Source organism: Xenopus laevis, chromosome 3S (genome assembly GCF_017654675.1).
Source record: "Xenopus laevis strain J_2021 chromosome 3S, Xenopus_laevis_v10.1, whole genome shotgun sequence".
NCBI classification, from domain to species: domain Eukaryota; kingdom Metazoa; phylum Chordata; class Amphibia; order Anura; family Pipidae; genus Xenopus; species Xenopus laevis.
Window position 1 is genome coordinate 91,252,049 of NC_054376.1, and position 15,597 is coordinate 91,267,645.

Consider the following 15,597-nt stretch of genomic DNA (forward strand, 5'->3'; position numbering starts at 1 on the left):
GTTGGCAGTGCTAAGATATAAAAAAGTGTATTATATAGGACGAGGATAGAACAGCTACAAATTTTATATGAGGGGAAAGTCTGTGGGGCTGTACAGTAGGACATTTGCCTGCGGTCCTGAAATGGATTTAAAGCAGACCTGGCAATTTGATAAAACTTACTCTATCCACAAACAAAGACCTGTATGTTTAATATTTTGTTCTGATAACATGAACACATCTGGCCATATGACACTAAGAGGCAGATTTATCAAGGGTCGAATTTCGAAGTTAAAAATACTTCGAAATTCGACCATCGAATTGAAATACTTCGAATATCGAAGTCGAAGTTTTTTTCATCAAATTTGGGTATCCTGTGGTCGAAGTGAAATCGTTCGATCGAACAATTAAATCCTTGGAATGGAACAATTCGAAGGATTTCAGCGAACGATCGAATGATTTCACTTCAACTTCCAAAAACGTAGAAAAATGCTCTAGAAGGTCCCCATAGGCTAACATAGCACTTCAGCAGGTTTAATTTGGCGAAGTATTAAAATCAAAGTTTTTATTAAAGAGGCAGTACTTCGATTATCAAATGGTCAAATATTCAAAATATTTTACTTTGAATCGAATTCGAAGTCGTAGTATCCTATTCAATGGTCGAAGTATCCAAAAAATTACTTTGAATTTCGAATTTTTTTACTTTGAAAATTCCCTCGAATTCACTTCAACCCTTGATAAATCTGCCCCTCATACTTAATTGCTTTTCAGCTTATTGCTTCCCACATTACCACATATAAGGTCTGTATACATTTTGCCCAGTTTAGTTGTAAGCTTCATACCCATTCATTATACGTAATTTTTTTTTATTGAAGTCAGTTACCAGCATAGAGCCCTGTGTGAGCAAGAAGTGAGTTTTTATAGTAGGTGTATATTCAATGAAATAAAAAAGCAATTGTTAAAGATTAGCATAGCTTACTCTGTGAAAATCCCTGCCAACTAGGTATATTTACTGTAAAGGGTGTGGAAGGAAGAAAAATATTTGTATGCTTTTAATAGTTAACTGATAGCCTTCAAATGTTCTCCATTCACACATATGGTAAGCACAGTCCATTCCATAATTACAATTTCCAAATTGTCATAGCTGCTGCTTTCTCCTCTGTCATCATTGTAAGTACATGATCCACTCTTTAGTATTTAGCTGGGACAGTTCCAATTCACTAACCTCAAAGGGGTGGAGCTACCAGCAAGTGATGGAATAAAATTAAAGGAAATCTATACTTTTATATCTATACTGTATATCTATACTGTATTTATACAGCTGTATCGATACAAATGAACACTTAAGCAACAGTTTACATCATATTAATTGGCATAAAATCTTACCAAGCTGGTATACATATTTAAGCAAATACTGCTTTTTTACATCTCTTGCCTTGAACCACCATTTTGTGATGGTCTGTGTGCTGCCTCAGAGATCACCTTACCAGAAATACTGCAGCTCTAACTGTAACAGGAAGAAGTGTGGAAGCAAAAGACAGAACTTTTTCCCTTAATTGGCTCATGTCACCTAACATGTATGGTTTGTTTATGTGCACCGTGAATCAAATAGAACAAATAAAGTAATATTCATTTGGGCAACACTTAAGTTTTCAGTCTGACCCTGATCCAGCATGTCAGTTTTTAATAAGACTAGATGGCTTTTGGCTGATTCTAGCCGCTTTCCTAACCTGGACATTTATACAATATATGAATTGAAAAATACACCCAGGGAATTATGGGAGTTGCAGTTTACATCTAAAGCAGTGGTTGACAAATTGTGGGATTGGTTCCTCTTGGGGGTCAAAACCAATGGAAGATGAAATTTGAGTGTGAATGTTATGGCATAGTTTCATAAATCTGTAACCTTGTTTTGAGCTAAGTGGGGCTGATAAAATGTTTGACCACAAAGGATGGCCTAAAACCAAAAAAAATTGAATTCGATTTTTGAGATTTATCAGACTCTGGCACTTTAAGAACTCTAATTTGACTATTCTCAACCTAAAACCTGCCGAATTGCTGTTTAAGTCAATGTGAGACATCCAGGGATCAATTTTGAGTTGTTTGCAGCCTCCCTGATTAACCACAGGGTTAATTTCCCCTTTCGATCGGAGGCTCATGGTTGAGATACAGGGTTTCCTAAGGGGCAGAGCCCTTGTGATTGGTGCAGCATGGCTGATCCCAAAGGCAGCCACAAGGTGTCGCTGCTGCTCCCTATAAAAGGAGATTGCCATGTGCTCACAGCCATTACTGCTGGAGGATTTCTGCTGATTTGTACTTCACTAAGGAGTTAGTGAGTTCAGCTGCCATTATGTAGAGGCATGAAGGCCTCTGAGGCTGGGGTAGACAACCCCATGCCTGGGAGCTAGGCCAGGAGGGTCTGAAGCTCCGGATTTTCCAAACTGAATGTGAAATGCTTGCGCTATATACATTGCTGGGAGCTATAGTTCAGCTATGGATTCAGCAACAGTGTGCTCGCGCTATAGACAGTGCTGGGAACTATGTCTGGAGGATCAAGCAAGCTGCATGTGCTTCATGAAATGGATTCATCGCTGTGGATGCCTGCTCCAGCTCTGTATGAACCTACCCCTATCCCCAGCGTAAGGTGTGCCCCGTGGAGTGTAGAAAAAGAGAGTATCCAGGATGGTTTCTGTTTATAACACAGGCTGTTTGTAGATGCCTGCCACAAGGGAGCCAGTACCTAACCGGAGGGTCATTTGGGCTGTTAGTGCTGCCTGGGACCAAGTGTGCTCATTTGGGATAAGGGACTGAGAATTTAATCTGCAAATGAGTAGTGCGTGACTTTGCCTGGCATGGAGTGCCAGGAAATGGACTGCCACAGGTTCCCAGGGGAATGGGTTATATTTGTATGATGTAAATGCCTTTTTATTTACCCTTTAATTTACACTTTCTTTATATAAAGTTGTTGTTTTTTATAAAAGCAAAGTGTGTGTTGCATGTTATTCCAAATGGGCCACCCGCAGGTGTATTCCTGGATCCCATTAGGTGGAGGCACTGCCTGAGAGGAATTCCCAGTACCCTTTCACCTTGCAAAGGGGATTCAGGACCTGTAAGTCGGTAATAATGTACAACGTTGGCACCAGGGGGGTTGCCAAGAGGGTGTTACACTGACATTCGAGTTATTTTCGGAGAAAAAACTTGACTTGAGTTTGATCTAATTCGAATCAAATTCGATTCAAGTTTTTGGGGATGTTTAAGTATTAAAAATGTGATGTGAGTTTTGAATTCTTAATTCGACCCTTGATAAATGTGCATCTTACAGTATTATTTTTGTACATAATACATTTTGCTAAGGTAAATTATTGGAAAGTATGTTATGCAACATGTTGCATCAAGCAGGGATAAATGTGTTTCTTAGGAACTGTAGACTATAATTATAATAAATGTCAAAGTAAAGTGAGAGTCTGGGGGAAAAAATAAATAATACCAAAAGTAACATCTAAAAACTCTTTATGTTTTGATCAGACCTGTGTATTTGTCCTGGTGATATCCTTATTATTATATTTCTCAGGCGACTAAAACCAGTGCCTTATGAACTAACGTCAGCACTGACAACATTTTTTTCTTTGTTGTTTGGAATTATTTTCCCTTATTAAAGATGCCAAGATTTTTTATTGCAGGGATTTCCTTGTTAATTGCCGGTGTTCTCCATATAGGCGAGTCATCAAGTGAAGGCATAGTTATTATGATCAACTGGACTGAGATCAAACAGCTTCTTACATGCAGGTGTCATAACTGGGAATTAACTTCATTTGCAAGTTATACTCAGTAGTGACATTATCAATACAGTGAAACCTCAATTTTACATCCCCTGAATTTAAGTTTCCCACACTTTACATTGTTTTTTTGTGGTCCTACATATATATGATGCATAATACATTCCCCTGATTTTACCTGATTTATATTTACAATATAAAAGAATTACCTGTAACCTGTAATACGTTTTTCCTTCAATGAGTAGAAAAACTTATAGTGCTATTGCAGCTTCACATGGGTGTCTTTAGTGCTCATTTATGAATGCAAGTGCAAAGTGCTACTTTGAATGCAAAACTGAGTACACATTGATTACATTCACATAAGGTACTTGCAGCCATACAAGCGCCTAGAGTTTATGGGTGCAAGTAGCATGTGGCTAGTTGTGGGGGTTCAAACTGTGCCAGTCTACCATGTTCTAATGCAGGTATGCCCAACCTTTTGAACCCGTGAGCAACATTCAGAAGTAAAAGGAGTTGGGGAGCAACACAAGCATGAAAAATGCTCTTGGGGTGCCATATAAGTGCTGTGATTAGCAATTTGGTAGCCGGTATGTGGATTGTCAACCTACGTTGAGGCTCTGTTTAGCAGTGCACCAGGTTTTTATGCAACCAACACTTGCCTATAAGCCTGGAATTGAAAATTAAGCACCTGCTTTGAGGCCACTGGGAGCAACATCCTAAGGGTTGGAGAGCAACATGTTGTTCACGAGCTACTGTTTGGGGATCACTGCTCTAATGAATAACACGCTAGTCATGGATGGTATGAAGAAATTCCAAAATTTTAATAGCAGGCTTCATCAATAGCAGCAACTGACTTGTGAATAGGGCACTAATGCCGTTATTAATGCCCTGTGCCAGAAGCAAAGCTATTCCAACTCAATACAGGCTATAGACTGCACTGCAACTTGCATGTGACATGCCAAAATGGACAGCCATTCTGTCATCAAAACAAGCAAAATATAATACAGACTAGCATGCTTGCAAAGGTAATCTCTCTAAAGGTGTCAATAGGCGTTAGAATTACAATCTTTTGTTTTCAATACTAACTGCTGGAGCTGAATTATCAAATATACATGTAGAAACAATAGAATTGTACCTGTATCAGATGATTCAGCACTAACAGTGGCTGATGTTTGTGTGCCTTCAAAGGCGCCCACTCAAAATTTTCAATGATCAAGGCTCGTCTCCCGCAAAAATCACCAAATATCTTTTCGTATGATATTATCGGAGTGCCTATGGCCACCTTTACACAGATTACAGCTGATAAAGATATGATGATAATCATGAATCCAAAGCAGCACTTTTATAAATTAGCTCCACATAGTAACCATTAACATAAATATTGTAGCACAGTAGCTGGGGAGATACTGTACAAATTATGAGCACAGGAGCTGTGTTCACTGTAGCTGGAAAAACCAGTAACAATGTGAATTATATATCTATAATTTCCTGGGTTCATTTATCCTAATAGGTCCAGATTCAATTCAGTGAGAAAAATGGTTTATCATATGAAAACTCATGAATGAGATTCACATTTGAATTGAATCTGGCCCATGGTGTCTATCCAAAAGCAGGTTTTCCATATACAGTATACAAAGGCCCTGGCCTAGGGCAGCATCGGACCTACATACAGTTTCTTTTGATTCTGTTAAATAACCTATGTGGCAGACCTCTCCATGTCATTTTTCCAATTCTTTAAAGAGGCCTAAATCCTAAAGTCCTAAATCATTGTTGCTATTGAGAAGCTGAAAATTTTAGCTGTTACTCAGTTGGAGCTCACTATATAAAATATGTCATTTTTGGTCATATTCATTTTAAGGTTTTAATTTTCCTTTAAAAGGGTTGCCATATTTTGATTAAATTTGTCTGTATTAATAAATAATCCTCAAAAGGCTTGTGTATCTCATGGCTAGTACACACAGCTCTATTTATAAGGAACACTTTTTAGTTGAATTCTATGTAAGGCTGTATATCACTATTAAAGGGAAAATATACCATGTTTGTAAGGATAGTTATCTGTTTAAAGAGGAAGTAAAGTCTAAAATAGAATATGGCTAGAAATGCTGTATTTGGTATACTAAACATAAACATGAACTTACTGCACCACAAGCCTAATCAAACAAATGGTTTATGCTTGCAAAGTTGGACACAGGGGGTCACCACCTTGTAACTTTGTTAAACATCTTTGCAAGACCAAGACTGTGCACATGCTCAGTGTGGGCTGGGTTGCTTAGGGGTCATCATAAATTATCAAAACAGCACAAGTCAAATAATATCTGCCAGAAGCTGATACAGCAAGACTGATTAATAATCAGAATAGGCAGACTGCACTGGGTCCTGTGTAGCATTTAATCTAATGTGGATTTTATAGTTTTTGTATTGTTTAATACAAACTTTCTCCAACTCTGCAGAACCAGTGGCTGCAGCAAAAAATTCTCCAAATAGAATCCCAGTTTATCTGTTTAAATCTGGCTTCATGATCTTTGTCCCTGCAGCTGGAGTTGGAAACAGTAAAAGGGATGTAAAGGCAAAAATAAAATCCAATACAAATCTCTACACAGTCGCAGACTGCTCTACAGGGAAACAAACAAAGCTGCTTGAGTTGGGGACTGTCTGACAATTCCTATTCATCACAGGAAATGAAGGGAGAATTTCACTGCATACAGTCAGGTTTCTTTTAAAAACTGTACACATTTTTTAATTAAAGTATATTGGAGATAGGTTTCTCTTTCATTAAAGAAAGTAAAAATGGGATTTTATTTTTTTGCCTTTACATGCCCTTTAAAGGACATGTAAAAAACAGCACACCTGCGCTGTAAAGTCCATGCAATGAAGAATGCTGGCTTTCACAGGCAGAATTTACTGTGATAAAAAGTCCTGCTTGGATTAAGCACTGTAATGTTAATCTGAAATAGGAGCAGCCAGATAGAGCTACAGTTTATGTGGAATTCAACAATACCATCTCTTTAATGGCTGCTAGAGTGGAGTGTGTGTTTAGTAATTTGAGCTGAGAAGAACTGGGCATGCTCAGTAGCCCACGACCAAAGTAAATTCCTCAGGGAGGGGCCAAGTGGGTTAGATGAGGAGAAAGAAGAGATTGTTCTGCGGCCTTACTGTAAACCTTTTCACAACCAGAGTGACAGGTATTTACACTTTTCTAAAAGGCTGTTCCCTGATTACATTTTTGGAGGGGGTGTACATGTCCTTTAAAGTAAAAATAAACAACTTATGACAACATTATGCACCATTTTAAGGTGCACAAACACACGCTGCTAACCATTTCCCCTGTAATTGCTTCCAAGTGCAGTTATCAGGGAAATAATAAGTGAACCCATGTAGCACAAGAATAGCTGGTTCACTGCAGGGGCATACATAGGGCGCACATAGGGCGCACATAGGGACTCCTGCGCAGAAAAGCGTCTGGGAGGGGGATGTCAACACTAGAGGGAACAGACCCTGCGGTGTGGGCCCTCCTTTTCCCCGGGCCTTCCAGGGACTGCAGGGTCTGCCTCCTCTATGGTTACGCCAGTGGCTCGCTGCAAGCTGAGTATTCCGGTCTAGCTAGTCAAACAAACTGGAGTGTAATGGAATGTCATTTACTTATTAAACCTTGTGTATCATATCAGATATTTTCAGTAAAGGAAAAATATTTTTATTACACTCTGTGGAAGAAGTTCCTTTTGTTATCACAGTGTAGTAAATATTTGTTTTTTTGAGATAGGCATAGCACTCCAAACAAATGCTGCTAGCATGGGAGGCAACATCTGCCTTGGCTGGAATATACAGCACAACTAAACTTAAATCTATTTATTTTTATAGCAGTGACCTTCTAGACCCTCTTGATGCTGACTGAGAGTGGCAGGTTCCAGCTACAGACCCAGACAGCTGCTCCTGTGTTGTTCTGGTTCATATTTTGCTTCCCTTATTACTTCTCTTAGAATCATTATCAGGGAGATGGTAAACAAAACGTGTAGGCAGACCTTTGTGTACTTTAAATGGTACATACTAATTTCTGGTGCCAGGGCTACTTCAAAAAGATTAATGAACTAACCCCCTAAATCACTGTTATGATGCAAACAAAAGGTTTTACTGGGGCATATTCTTCAGTACCTCCATTTCTCAGGATTTATATCTAGCCAATGTTAAGGGGCACATTTACTAAACTCGAGTGAAGGATTAGAATAAAAAATACTTCGAATTTCGAAGTACTTTTTGGCTACTTCGAACATCGAATTGGCTACTTCGACCTTCAACTACGACTTCGAATCGAACGATTCGACTAAAAATCGTTTGACTATTCAACCATTCGATAGTCGAAGTACTGTCTCTTTAAAAAAAACTTCGACCACCTACCGAGCACCAATGTTAGCCTATGGGGAAGGTCCCCATAGGCTTTCCTAGCAATTTCTGATCAAAGGAAAATCAAAGGAAAATTGTTTGATCGATATATTAAAATCCTTCAAATTGTTCGATCGAACGATTTTTCCTTCGATCGTTCGATCGAACAAATTGTGGTAAATCCTTCGACTTCGATAATTAACCCTCAATATTCGACCCATAGTAAATGTGCCCCTTAGTGTTCCCTGAACTGGTATATGATCTGTTATCCAGAATGCTTTGGTCCTGGGGTTTTCTGAATAACAGATCTGTTATTTCGATCACCATACCTTAAGTCTGCTAAAAATCATTTATACATTATATAAACCATAGTTTGTTTTGCCACCAACATGGATTCATGTAGCTTATTTAGAATCAAGTATGAGTTAGGTTTTATCATTAAAGAGAAAGGAAATCATTTTTAGAAATTAGAAGTATTTGCTTAAAATGGACACTATAAGAGATGGCCTTCCCATAGAGCATTCTAGGTAATGGGTTATTGGATACTTCATTTATTTTGAAAATGTTTTATTTGATTTTCATATTAAACAAGTAATAACATTATGACAGCAAATATTATGCAGATGAAGAAAGACATGTATTCAATATGATGGCATAGTGAGATTGAAAACGGAATACAATTTTAAGAGACTGACAACAATAAATTGAAAATAACAAAAATGAACTAAACCAGTGGAAGTAAACATATTGAAAGAAAGAAAAATGTCCATTCGTTGATTGGAATGTCTGAACACGTAACTTACAAATGAAGAAACCGTCCTATTTGTTTACCTGAATTAGAATTACAAGCTTCAAGATAAGGAGACCAAATCAGTTTAAAAGAGTCTATGGAATTATTCCCTTTGGTTTTGGATAATAAGGCTTCTTGCCAACTAAGCTGGTTCATAAAAGAAATAGCATCTGCTAACGAGGGGGGTTCTTTATGTAACCAAGAATTAAATAAAGCTTTCTTGGAAGCAGCTAGGAAAAAAACTGTCAAAAATGTATCTTCATGGGAAATAAAATTTGTGTTAGGAACTGAAGAACATAACATATTATCCAGATGCAAAAAAACAAAGTACGGAGACAATTTAATCTGTATCTTCAAATGATAATTCAAAAAACCAAAGATTTCCCTCCAATATAGGACAATCTTTGGACAGGACCATAGATAATGGAAAAGTGATACATTAATTTCATCACATTTAGGGCAATATGAAATAGGGCTATTAGAGGAATTTTTTGAAAACAGTTTCCCATAGCCTAGATGGGCAAGCTTAAAATGTTGTATCCTCCAATTCTCTGCTAAAATTAATTTATTATAATCCCTAATCGATTTGACCAAATCTGAGGGAGTTATTTGACAATGTAAAAATTCAGACCATTTAGAGGAAGGTTTCGATAACGGGTGTGAATCTGAACTATAATTATTCAAAAATTTTTTAGAAAGAGAGCTAATAGAGATCAAACCAGGGAATTCCAAAAACTCTGCCAAATCGTCTGCAAGCTTGTGCTCAGATAAAACCAGGTTGTTATTATTATGTAGCAGAGAAAGACCACATTGACACGCTAAATAATAATATCCATCAGAATCCTGAAGCTTGTATTGTTCTTTGAGATTTGACCAGGGCATTAAGGTTTTCTTAAGCGGATCAAATATATCTTTTACCAGAACCAGTGACTTACTCTTAATTGAAAATATAAAAGTATCCGACTTTTGATAATCTGAAGGTTTGAGTAAGAGTTTGGCTGGCATGTAAGGGGTTACTGTATAGCTATACCCATGACGAGAGAATAAATGTTTCCACACAAATATAGAGTCGCGATAGATAGGATTCCTCTTAAAATCATAAGGAACATTGCTCCATTTACCATGCAAAACAGATAATATATCAAAAAAGGGTTCATAAAAAAATTTCAATATCGGGGTTTGTAAATTTGTTGCCTTGAGAGATCCACTCAATAAGATATCTGGTGAGGGCTGATAAATTAAAAGCTCTGAAATCAGGAAGGTTTAATCCTCCAAGCTTAACTGGAGCTCTCAATTTATAGAGAGCAATTTTTGCCTTTTTACCATTCCAAATAAATTTAGTTAAAGCCGAGTCAAGTTTCTTAATATCGCAGTGCTTTATAAGCAAAGGGAGATTAATTAATGGATATACTAGCTTGGGAAATATCAAGGATTTAAAAAAAAGCGTGCGTCATTTAATATTAAGGGGAGAATTGGCCCATTTTTCACACATGGAAAAGACCTTTTGACAGGCTCGGGTAATATTCAAAGAATATAAATTATTGAGATCTGAAGGAATTATTAATCCTAAATATTTAATTTGATTCTTTGGGTTTTTAAGTTGGAATTTCTTAAGTAGTGAATTGGAAAACGAACCATATATATTCATTATTTCCGATTTCTCAGCATTAATTTTGTAACCAGAAAAAGACTGAAAGTCTTGAAATAAATCAAAAACAACCTTTAGTGAAGACTCAGGATTTTTTAAAATTAATAATAAATCATCGGCAAAGGCTAATACCTTAAGATGCCTATTATTAATAGTAATTCCTTTAATTAACTTGGATTGTTCAAGGAAACGAATTAAAGGTTCTAATAAAATATTAAATAAAAGGGGCGACAAAGGACAACCCTGTCTTATTGGATACTTCAGAACACCTGTACTTCAAAATACAGTACAATTCATAATTTCCCTGAAAAATAGTCTGACAAGGATTCTAAAAACAGCAGACAAGGTTTTGTTCAAACGATCTCCACCTGTGTAGCTGCTCACTTTCCTTTATAGGTCACACCAGTCAGACCAGAATAAATGCTTTAAACAATAAGGTGTAGGATGGAGCACACGGTAGGCAGACTCTGCTGCAGAAGTCTTTTAACACAAAATGTTTTGGATCGGCAAGGATCATTTTTTACACTTGAAAAAGTATCCTTACTGATCTGAAACATGTTGTGTTAAATAAAAATCTTCTGCAGCAAAGTCTGCGTACTGTGTGCTCCATCCTACACCTCATCGTTTAAAGAATTCTAAAAAGTAACACTTCCCCAATCTACATGTCGCCGGGTAGAAATACATTTCATTTGCAATAGTCTGAATATTTTATAGTCATAAAAAGAGCATATGTTATAATTTCAGACACGAATGGGAATTTATAGCATATATCTTGTTTCTGCTGTAAACTGATATTAAAGACTACATGATTAATTTGCTTTTTAAATCTATATGCTTAACTTTCAAAGATAGTAGCTTTTTCATTTCCTGGAGATTTTTCTGAGAATTGGTTCTATTTTTACTGCAATTCAAGTTGAGCCAGGAGTTATATATTGCTCTAACCCAAAACACATTTCCCACCTCCATTGTTTTCACTCTTGTGTGCGATTTTCAATTGAAATGCTCTTGAGGTAAATTGTCTTGTTACTGGAAATGCGCCTTCTAGGAAAAGTAAAACATTAATCACTCAAATATATATGAGTAATTGTCATGTGTGGAATCCATTGCTGTATTTCATCTTCATGTAGAATATATTTTTTATGTGTTAATAATCTGGCAATGCATACTTCTCAGCCCATAATTATTTAACAAAATCGTCATCTCGTTTGGTGAATCATTGATTTCAATTTTTGGGAAATGCAAAAAGGTCAATATATGTGAAGAGGCAATAATATTCTCTGCCTTGAATTTTATTTATTTAATTTTTAAATAAATTCACACTTGATGCATACATTATTTATTAAGCTGCAAATTGCTGTTCCTAGTTTATTTAAAACAACGACAGCTCTGGAGTATAATTCACAGATTTGAAATACTTGTAAATCAGCCATTTACTTTTAGGGGCAGATTTATCACGGGTCAAATTTCGAAGTGGAAAATACTTCGAAATTCGACCATCGAATAGAATCCTCCGACATTCAAATTCGAAGTCGGAGGATTTTATTCATCGTACGATCGTATTCCGATCGTAGTACGATTGTACTCCTATCGTACTTTGAATCGTACGATTCGTATGATTCGAACGATTTTATCGTACGATGGTATGATTTTCCTTCGAATATAAAAAACTTTGAAAATCGCTCTGGAAGGTCCCCAGGCTTAAGTTGGCGAAGTATTGAAGTCGAAGTTTTTTTAAAGAGACAGTACTTCAGTACTTCAATCATCGAATGGTCGAATAGTCGAACGATTTTTACTTCGAATTGAAGTAGACGTAAATTCGAAGTCGTAGTATCCTATTCGATGGTCGAAGTATTCAAAAAATTACTTTGAATTTTTTAACTTCGAAAATTCCCTCGAATTCACTTTGACCCTTGATAAATCTGCCCCTTAGTGCCCTTGCCAAGCAGAAAAATGACATGAAGACCAACAACAGCGCCAGTTTCTGTGTCAGCTGCCTGTTTCTTAGAATACAATGGTTATGCTGCATTGCTGGAGAACAACAGGGTAGGCAAGTGATGAAGCTAAAACAATATTCCCAGAACCTCTACACTATGGAGGAATTATTAAAGGAGAAGGAAAGGCAAACCATAAATAGGACTCTAATCAAAGTATTGTGGACATAGAACTTACCTAGCCTTTTACATGGTTTCTCCCTGGTCTAAGCTGGAAGCAGTAACGCTCATAGGAAGACTGCAGCGTTGGACTCGGGTGACGTCACGCTAACACAGTCTTCTTCTTTCCTGCTGCCAGAGGCAGCCTTGATGTGCATTGTGTATAATTTAGATCCACTGCGCAAGTACTGTGGGCACTGCCTTTCTCTTATTCATGACGACACGCATGCTAATCTGCATATGTGAGTATCATCATTGACCCTGAAGCACACGCCCCCTGCCCAATCACATTCTAAGCGTCAAGTAACGTAGGAGACGCTCTATCTTGGCAGTACAGTTTGTACTGCCAACAGACAGCATCAAGCTCTTGCGGTGCGCTGCGAGGGGACACACATTTTTACTTAGCAGGCTATGGTGAGGCAAAATTCAATGATTATTAAATAGCTTTATATGTATTTAACGCTGGATAGAAGATTTATTTATAAAATGAAAATACATACTGAAGGAGCGCTCCTAGTTGTTTTGCACGTTTGTGATAATCGTTGTCTTCTTGCTGCCACTACTGAGCTGCTGGCGCTGAATCCTAATGAGCGCTACAACAGTAGTGACGTGCTGTAGGGGTCAAAAAAAACGTTTTACGCGCATGCGCCTTAAGGAGAATGAGGTGAAGGAAGCATTTGCTACTTTGATGGCGCCTGCAATCCAAAGAAGGACATGGAATATACATAATTAGAATGGACTATGTGATTTACTACCCTAGCAATTTAGGAGGTCTTGGGTTGTACATTACAGGGAGATAAGTATTTATTTTTTCCTTTCCTTCTCCTTTAAGAAATGTAAGGAAACCATGGTTCCCCAGTCATCTTCTCCTTTTCCAACCTATGGTTAATAGGTTGGAAAATATATAGTAACAGGTTCACAGTAAACCGTATTACTAGATCCGTAATCCCAAACCTGGGCTCCATTTTAAAAAGAGTTTTTGCTTCAGAATTGTTGGAACACTGGAAAATGCAGGAGAAGGTATTTTCTGGAGGTTGCACAATTAATATGTGTTAACACCAGAGATTCCCACTGATACCAATGCAAGTTTGTATATTTGTCTCCCATGGGTAACGCAGATATCCCGTGGCAACAAATCTCCCCATATGCCATCATCCTAAAGTGAATGGGAGGCAGCATTTGACATTTTGCCCATTTCCCTATGGGACGGTTCCTGTACTAAGAAATGCATTTTGGAAAAAAAAAAAAAATTCCCCAAGACAATTTCTCTTTAAGTTCAAGTTAAGAATCAGTTCCCTTACAGGCTTATTTTGGAATAGAAATACTTTTTCACTGTTTCTCATACACACACACAAAAGAAACTCCTAGGGAATCACCTCATGATTTATAAGTCTAACATTTTCCAAAATCCTGGCGGTATCTAAGCATAGCTCAAAATGCAGTCAGAAATTCCTCACATACCACATTCTTGTAGAGTGATCTTGATACTTGGAATTTCCTACTCGCTTTTTTATTTTATCAGCCAGTTTTTTATCTTCATATTGTGTCAGTCCATTTTACAGAACAGTAGTGGATACCTCACATTTTTTGGGATCCTGTTAACACATGAACTTATTTCAGATCACAATACAATTTATTTTTAAAAAAGAAATCAAACTTTTGCATTAATTATATTCCAGTGTTAAAATGTTCAAGCTGTAGCAACATCACTGGTGTTGTTTGAGGAATACTTTGCTAGGGAGTCAACCTTTCCTTTTTAATACACAAGAGCCATCTTCTACTTTTACATAGTAACATAGTAACATAGTAAGTAAGGTTGAAAAAAGACACACGTCCATCAAGTTCAACCTTTTTACTTTTTTAACCTGCCTAACTGCCAGTTGATCCAGAGGAAGGCAAAAACACCCATCTGAAGCCTCTCCAATTTGCCTCAGAGGGGGAAAAAATTCCTTCCTGACTCCAAAATGGCAATCGGACTAGTCCCTGGATCAACTTGTACTATGAGCTATTTCCCATAACCCTGTATTCCCTCACTTGCTAAAAAGCCATCCAACCCCTTCTTAAAGCTATCTAATGTATCAGCCTGTACAACTTATTCAGGGAGAGAATTCCACATCTTCACAGCTCTCACTGTAAAAAACCCCTTCTGAATATTTAGGTGGAACCTCTTTTCTTCTAATCGGAATGGGTGACCTCGTGTCAGCTGGAAAGACCTACTGGTAAATAAAGCATTAGAGAGATTATATGATTTTTTACTTTTACTTTACATATACATTGTGTACACCATGATAAATGTATACAAATCCGCTATCGTTGTATAACCATGTAAAAAGAAAATACTTTTTTATAAAAAAAAAATATATGCGGATAATAGTGGATTATTTTTTAAAGTCCAATTTTTTATGGTCAGACTTTTAAAGGGGAAAAACACAATTGTTTTGTAGAAAAAATAGATTTTTTAAAAAAGTACTCAAACTCAAACCTGACGAGTTCATGTAGAAGTCAATGGCAGATGTCCAATTGATATCCTGATCTGCGCTGAGTTTCGGTGAATATAAGAATTGGTGGTTTCAGGCATCAAATCCAAAAAAGTCAGGGTTTTAGGTGCCAAATCGGGAAAAGTCGCAGTTTTCAGCAACAAATCTGAAAAATTTGTACAATTCAGATTTTTTTCAACGTTTTAACAAGATTTTACCAGCACAAGAGATTTTCGCACAATTTTTTGATAAATAGGGGGAAAAGTCAGTGTGGATTTGATCAGAATAATTTTCAGAAAATAGAGAGAACTTTTTGGATTTTGATAAATAACCCCCTAAAAGTCCCCATGACCTTCAGCATTGTGTTTTTTATGGTCATGGAACTCCTTTATGACTTAAATT

General features: G+C 37.1%; 1 long non-coding RNA gene across 2 annotated transcripts in view; it reads right to left on the reverse strand.

The window, feature by feature from the left end:
• LOC108713172 overlaps positions 1–14,557 on the reverse strand; it is a 48,660-nt gene extending 34,103 nt beyond the window's left edge. For both annotated transcript variants that reach the window (XR_001935124.2, XR_005966680.1), the window contains exon 1: positions 14,180–14,557. This is a non-coding gene — a long non-coding RNA (uncharacterized LOC108713172). The remainder of the gene's footprint in view (positions 1–14,179) is intronic.
• Between the last annotated feature and the right edge of the window lie 1,040 nt (positions 14,558–15,597).